Here is an 8,460-nt window from a genome sequence, read left to right on the forward strand (position 1 = left end):
CTCAATGGGATGAGGAGGCATAACAGCTCATAAAAAGTGAAACGATGTCTTGATGTGAAGAATTGATGGATAGCAGATGTGGGTCTGGTGAATGCATAATCATTCAAAGAAAGCTCATAGGTGTATTGCAGGAGGGCTGGATGTATGGATGATGAATGGACAGTGGGAGGATTTAGCATGAGCATTGAATTGATGGATAGAATAAATAGAGATGGTGGAGGGGGTAAGTAAACAGTTCTGTGAAGAGCTTGAGGGCAGGACAGAGGCAAGAACCCAAGAACACTAAATGCATTCTGTAATGGATAAACAGATATGAAAATGGGTTCGCCATTGTGGCAAATGGAAAGTCATTTTGTTTAGAAATGAGAAAGATGCTATCTTAGCTAATAAGTCATTGGGCTTGTCTAATGCTGACGCAATTTCCCTGAATCAGTTTTATTTATAGTTCTATTTTTCAATGTGTAAACTAATTGCATAATGAAAAGAGGATCATATTCTTATTAATAAGAGATGGCAAAGAATGTGAACAATTGGAGGGCTGATTAGCTCTAATGGGAAAAAGGTAGCTGGGCTGTAACTATCTGTATCAAACTCTAACTAAAGAAACATGACAGTAAAATCATACTGAAAGGTCAAACAGTTAGCAATTATGTAGAAATACCAAACAAAGGCAGATTAATATTCTCAGTGCTCCACTCTAACAAAATGTTTTCTTGGATGTCCTTTGAACAAATCTGAAAAAAAAAAACATTTCTATTTTTAAAACCCTCTAAAAGATACATTACTTCCATTAATATGTGAACACCCATTTATATGTGCTTGCTGAAGGTCTTATTCCGAAACCACAGACATTGCAATAACACCCTCCACTCTTCTGGCTAGGATTTTCACTGGAACATGACTGTTGTAATTTGCCTCCCTCAAGCCACAAAAGCATTAGTGGAGTTGGACTTGGATGTTGGACTGAAATTCCTGCTTGCATTAGTGCTGGTGATCCCAAAAAGTGCTGGATAGAGTTTCAATGAAGGTCCTGTACAGGCTACTTAAAAAGTCAGAAGCAAAAAATTCTCTACACATTTTTCTATGCACTAGCATTAGGAATTACTTCACTGAAACCAAGACTAAACCATTTAATACAGCTCCAGACTATTATTCCTATCTCAGGATCTTCCTGGTACTGTCAAATTAGTTTAAAATGTGAATCACCACTCCAATATATGTCTTCATTTTTAAATCCAGATCCCTTTGTATTACATGTGGTGATCTTAGGCTTGTGTGCAGCTGCTGTGTGCAGCCATGGAAGTTTTATCCAAGAATGTGTTTTTAGGCTCCTGTTTTTCCAGGGGCAGTTTGGAACTTAAAAGTAAGTGCTTCAGTGTAACAGAGCAAATTCTCACAGCCTACATCCACACTTTGCTCAATTATTTAGACATTTTTAATCCCAAACTTTGCTCAAATGAAATCTTACCTCAAAAACATAAAAACACAAATTATGTAAACATAAATATGTCTTTTATTGTCTAAGCAATGTAGGGTTAAGGGCCTTGCTCAAGGGCCCAACAGTGGCAAACTGGCAGTGGTGAGGCTTGAACCAGCTACCTTTTGATTACTAACCCAGTGCCTTAACCACTAGGCTACAACTGCCCTTTTACCACCGTGAACAGCAACGGCAAACGGCAGCAATAGATGAGCAATCGTCTCTGACTTTACATCTACAAGGTGAACCAACTAGGTAGGAGTGTCTAATAGTCTGTTGATGGTTGATAGTCTGTTGATGCATTAATCTGTGTTTTGCTGATTGGTTAAAGTGGTATCAGGTGACTGTTGTTAGACCTGTTGTTAGAGGCTTAGGTGTGAATTGAGGGGCAGGGCTAAGCTTAGTATAAAATTAAAGCTCCAGCCATTGAATTAATCAGTGCTTGTAACTTTATGGTGTTCATTTGTATTCTTGGGTAAGGTAAGCTTCTGGTTAAAGTGTATATTTTTTGCTGTAACTTGTTCTAGACCCTGTCTTTGTAACTTTGATTATTAACATTGCTAGAATTGAAGTAGCATTTAACTACTGTTAAAAGATAGTCTGTTGATGCATTAATCTGTGTTTTGCTGATTGGTTAAAGTGGTATCAGGTGACTGTTGTTAGACCTGTTGTTAGAGGCTTAGGTGTGAATTGAGGGGCAGGGCTTAGTATAAAATTAAAGCTTGTCTTCTCTATCACTTTTCTACTAATCTAAACTAACTTGGGTAAGTACTATCAGTCTCTGACATTGTTCAATCTATCAAACTTTTTTTCTCAGCATGTGCTACTCAAACATTCCTGTGCTTATATCTCACAGACCCTGCAGACATCAGAGGGCACATTATAGGAACAGCAACGCCAGCAACCTCATCTACCCACAACTGTTGCAACAGCCTCAAACAGTGGTGGTAGGTGGGGTCTGGAACTGTCAATCAGCCGTCCAGAAAGCTGACTTTATCTCAGCTTTTGCACTTTCTCACAGCCTTGACTTCCTGGCACTGACTGAGACGTGGATCACCACCGAGAACTCAGCAACACCAGCAGCCTTATCCTCTGCCTACACCTTCTCTCATACACCGAGAGGATCTGGTAGGGGTGGAGGTACAGGTTTGCTCCTGACCAGGAAATGGCAATTCACTACTGTGAATGTTTCTCACCTTAACATTTCATCTTTTGAATTTCATGCTATTACTGTTACTTTTCCGATTACTCTTCATATCATTGTCCTTTACAGACCACCTGGCTCATTGGGAGACTTCATAGAAGAGCTGGATGTTCTTCTGAGTTTCTTCCCTTCAGATGGAACTCCTCTGACTCTTCTTGGTGACTTTAATCTCCCTACACTTCAGTCCTCATTTACATTTACATTTTCAGCATTTAGCAGACGCTCTTATCCAGAGCGACTTACAGAAGTGCTTCTATAGTGAACATTTCATTTCTCAAGTTTAGGAAAACAACAGTCAAAGAACACAAATCTGCTAAAACCTGTTAGAACCAAAGTGCCTTTTTTTTTTTTTTTTTTTTTTTTTTTTTTTTTTTAAATGGAAAAGAATGGAACAAAATGTTAGTAAATAAGTACAAGTCAGCCTAAGTGTTTAGTAAAAAGGTGGGTTTTTAATCGTTTTTTAAAGACAGCAAGAGACTCAGATGTTCGGACAGACAGAGGAAGTTCGTTCCACCACTTTGGCGCTAGAACAGAGAACAGCCTTGATGCTTGTCTTCCTTTAGTCCTGGATGGGGGCTCAAGTCGAGCAAGACTAGAGGCTCGGAGGTTGCGTGGTACAGAGCGTGGTTTGATTAGGCCACGAAGGTAGCTTGGGGCTGGTCCATTTTTGGCTTTGTAGGCGAGCGTCAGTGTTTTAAACTGAATGCGTGCAGCTACAGGAAGCCAGTGAAGAGAACGTAGCAGTGGGGTGATGTGGCAGTGTTTGGGTTGGTTAAAAACCAGACGTGCAGCTGCATTTTGAATGAGCTGTAAGGGTTTAATCATGGACATGGGAGCTCCAGCCAGAAGGGAGTTGCAGTAGTCCAACCGTGAGATTACAAGTGATTGCACCAGAATCTGGGTAGCTTCCCTGGAGAGAAATGGACGAATCTTCCTGATGTTGTACAGGAGGAACCGGCATGATCTTGTCATGTTGGCTATATGAGGAGAGAATGTCAGCTGGTTATCAAGGACAACACCAAGACTTCTTACCTTATCAGATGGTCTGATCTGGGAGTCATCCAGAGAAATTACTAGGTCCTGGGTTGGAGACTGATCTCCAGGAATGAGCAACATCTCTGTCTTGCTGGGATTAAGTTTTAGATGATGAGCCGACATCCATTGTGAGATATCTTGCAGACATGCTGAGATGCGAGCTGAGACTTGCGTGTCTGAAGGAGGAAATGACAGAACGAGCTGAGTGTCATCTGCATAGGAGTGGTAGGAGAAGCCATGGGAGGCTATGACCTTGCCCAGAGAGCAGGTGTAGATAGAGAAAAGAAGTGAGCCAAGTACAGAGCCCTGAGGAACACCGGTTGAGAGAGTGCATGGGGGAGATATGGATCCCCTCCATGACACTTGGTAGGAGCGCCCTTCCAGGTAGGAGGCCATCCATTGCCATGCTGAACCTGTTACTCCAAGGTTGGAGAGAGTGGACAAGAGAATGTTGTGATTCACTGTGTCGAAGGCTGCAGAGAGGTCAAGAAGAATAAGGACAGATGACAGTTTGGCTGCATGAAGCTTCTCAGTAACCGCTACAAGAGCTGTTTCCGTAGAATGTGCTGCCTTGAAGCCAGACTGGTACGGATCGTGGAGGTCATTCTGAGTGAGAAAGGCAGACAGTTGGTTATAGACAGCACGTTCAAGAATTTTGGATAGAAAAGAGAGGAGTGAGACAGGTCTGTAGTTGTTGATGTCTGTAGTGTCTAGTGTAGGTTTCTTAAGAAGGGGAATGACCTGAGCCTTCTTAAAAGTAGTAGGGACAACACCTGATGTCAGGGAGTTGTTGATGATGGGTGTGATGAAGGGGATTAGGTCCTGTGAGATGTCTTTGAGGATGGTGGATGGTATAGGGTCAAGTGCACATGTAGTGGGATTGCTGGATGAGAGGAGCTGTGTAACCTCATCCATGGTGAGTGGGGTGAAGCTGGTGAGTGTGTTGGTGGGTTGAGGGTCAGTAGAAAGTGGGTCAGTCAGAGAGAAGGATTGATTGATTTTGTCGATCTTGTCCTGAAAGAATGTTGAAAAGTCAGTAGCAGTGAGAGAGGCAGAAGGGGGAGGAGGAGGAGGGTTCAGAAGAGAGGAAAAGATAGCATGAAGCTTACGTGGGTCAGCAGCAGATTGTTCAAGCTTGGCTTTGTAAAAAGATGTTTTTGCAGCAGTCACATCAGATGAGAACCTGGACAGAAGATCGTGGTAGGAGTGGAGATCAACACCGAGCTTAGATTTCCTCCACTTTCTCTCAGCTGCCCTTAATTCTCTTCTGTTGCTGCGCAGTGCATCTGAAAGCCAAGGAGCAGGGTGAGAAGGTTTTCCTCGTTTGAGGGTAGGAGGACAGAGCTGATCGAGGGATGTTGAAAGAGAAACTCATGTCTTCTTCCTCTTCTTTCATCTTTCGACCTCCTCTTTAATCACAGCCCTCCGACACACAAAGGAGGCAATCTTCTGGACCTTGTCTTCAGTCGTCCAACTTCTGTTCTGGACCTCACTGTCACCCCACTCCACCTCTCTGACCATCACTTTGTGTCCTTCTCTCTCTGTCTCCCAACTCTTCCTACCTCCAACCACACTTTCACCCTTACAACATGCCCCATCTTCACTCTTTATCTTCCTCCCTGTTGATCTCCACCATCCTAACTTCACTACCTAACCCTGACATTCTTGCTACCCTTCCACTCAACTCTGCAACTAATACTCTACTCTCTTCTCTTTCAACATCCCTCGATCAGCTCTGTCCTCCTACCCTCAAACGAGGTAAACCTTCTCACCCTGCTTCTTGGCTTTCAGATGCACTGCGCAGCAACAGAAGAGAATTAAGGGCAGCTGAGAGAAAGTGGAGGAAATCTAAGCTCAGTGTTGATCTCCACTCCTACCACGATCTGCTGTCCAGGTTCTCATCTGACATGACTGCTGCAAAAACATCTTTTTAAAAAGCCAAGCTTGAACAATCTTCTGCTGACCCACGTAAGCTTAATGCTATCTTTTCCTCTCTTCTGAACCCTCCTACTCCTCCCCCTTCTGCCTCTCTCACTGCTACTGACTTTTCAACATTCTTTCAGGACAAGATCGACAAAATCAATCAATCCTTCTCTCCGACTGACCCACTTTCTACTGACCCTCAACCCACCAACACACTCACCAGCTTCACCCCACTCACCATGGATGAGGTTACACAGCTCCTCTCATCCAGCAATCCCACTACATGCACACTTGACCCTATACCATCCACCATCCTCAAAGACATCTCACAGGACCTAATCCCCTTCATCACACCCATCATCAACAACTCCCTGACATCAGGTGTTGTCCCTACTGCTTTTAAGAAAGCTCAGGTCATTCCCCTTCTTAAGAAACCTACACTAGACACTACAGACATTAACAACTACAGACCTGTCTCACTCCTCTCTTTTCTATCAAAGATTCTTGAACGTGCTGTCTATAACCAACTATCTGCCTTTCTTACTCAGAATGATCTCCACGATCAGTACCAGTCTGGCTTCAAGGCAGCGCATTCTACGGAAACAGCTCTTGTAGCGGTTACTGAGAAGCTTCATGCAGCCAAAGCAGCCAAACTGTCATCTGTCCTTATTCTTCTTGACCTCTCTGCGGCCTTCGACACAGTGAATCACAGCATTCTCCTTACCACTCTCTCCAACCTTGGAGTAACAGGTTCAGCATGGCAATGGATGGTCTCCTACCTAGAAGGGCGCTCCTACCAAGTGTCATGGAGGGTGTCTCGTTCTGTCATTTCCTCCTTCAGACACGCAAGTCTCAGCTCGCATCTCAGCATGTCTGCGAGATATCTCACAATGGATGTCGGGTCATCATCTAAAACTTAATCCCAGCAAGACAGAGATGTTGCTCATTCCTGGAGATCAGTCTCCAACCCAGGACCTAGTCATTTCTCTGGATGACTCCCAGATCAGACCATCTGATAAGGTAAGAAGTCTTGGTGTTGTTCTTGATAACCAGCTGACATTCTCTCCTTATATAGCCAACATGACAAGATCGTGTCGGTTCCTCCTGTACAACATCAGGAAGATTCGTCCATTTCTCTCCAGGGAAGCTACTCAGATTCTGGTGCAATCACTTGTAATCTCACGGTTGGACTACTGCAACTCCCTTCTGGCTGGAGCTCCCATGTCCACGATTAAACCCTTACAGCTCATTCAAAATGCAGCTGCCCGTCTGGTTTTTAACCAACCCAAACACTGCCACATCACCCCACTGCTGCGTTCTCTTCACTGGCTTCCTGTAGCTGCACGCATTCAGTTTAAAACACTGACGCTCGCCTACAAAGCCAAAAAAGGACCAGCCCCAAGCTACCTTCGGGGTCTAATCAAACCCCGCTCTGTACCACGCAACCTCCGAGCCTCTAGTCTCGCTCGACTTGAGCCTCCATCCAGGACTAAAGGAAGACAAGCATCAAGGCTCTTCTCTGTTCTAGCGCCCAAATGGTGGAACGAACTTCCTCTGTCTGTCCGAACATCTGAGTCTCTTGCTGTCTTTAAAAAACGATTAAAAACCCACCTTTTTACTAAACACTTAGGCTAACTTGTACTTATTTACTAACACTTTATTCCAATCTTTTCCATTTCAAAAAAAAAAAAAAAAAAAAAAGGCCACTTTGGTTCTAACAGGTTTTAGCAGATTTGTGTTCTTCGACTGTTGTTTACCTAAACTTGAGAAATGAAATGTTCACTATAGAAGCACTTCTGTAAGTCGCTCTGGATAAGAGCGTCTGCTGAATGCTGAAAATGTAAATGTAAATGTAATAGAGTGGACAGTGAGTGCACACGGGATTTAAAAACTCCAGCAGCACTGCTGTGTCTGATCCACTCATACCAGCACAACACACACTAACACACCACACTGCAGTGCTGAGAACGATCCACCACCTAAATAATACCTGCTCTGTGCTCTGCTCTGTCGGGGGCCTGACCATTGAAGAACTGGGTGTAAGCAGGTTAACAAAGCATGCAGAGAAACAGATGGACTACAGTCAGTAACTGTAGAACTACAATGTGCTTGTATATGGTAAGTGGAGCTGATAAAATGGACAGAGAGTGTAGAAGCACGGTGGTTTTAATGTTAATAATAATAATAATACATTTTATTTATATAGCGCTTTTCAAGATACTCAAAGACGCTTTACATAAGACAAATAATCAAAACAAATACATACACCATACAAATCATAGTACAAAATCAAAATAGTACATCAACATCAAGAATAATTAAGATAAAAACAAAGAGAGCAGCATAAGACAGTTCATTAAAAATTAGCTAAATTATGAGAGAGAACAACAAATATAGAACAATTTCTTAAAATTGGACAGAAACAGGACAGATTCACATGCAATCAGGAAACTGAAAACTTTACAAGTTTTAGGATCTAGGACTTCACATTTCTGTCGTGATCTAAGTATAAAAACTATTAAAAAGAATAGCAAAAATAAAAGCATTTATTTCGTGTTGTTACAAGTTAAATGCCATTTTGAATAGATGAGTGACTTGAATTTGGACAGGTCAGGACAATCTCGTAGGTGTTTGGGGAGAGCATTCCATAAAGATGGAGCAGCTATGGAAAAGGCCCTGTCACCCCAGGTCCGGTGCTTGGTCCTAGAGGGTATGGACAGTAGGTTAGCCTCAGAAGAGCGAAGGCTACGGGAGGGAATGTGCTGATGGAGCAGGTCGGTGAGGTAGGATGGGGCCTGATTATGGAGAGCTTTGTGAGTGA

The sequence above is a fragment of the Trichomycterus rosablanca genome, chromosome 8, assembly GCF_030014385.1.
Source record: "Trichomycterus rosablanca isolate fTriRos1 chromosome 8, fTriRos1.hap1, whole genome shotgun sequence".
Taxonomy (NCBI): domain Eukaryota; kingdom Metazoa; phylum Chordata; class Actinopteri; order Siluriformes; family Trichomycteridae; genus Trichomycterus; species Trichomycterus rosablanca.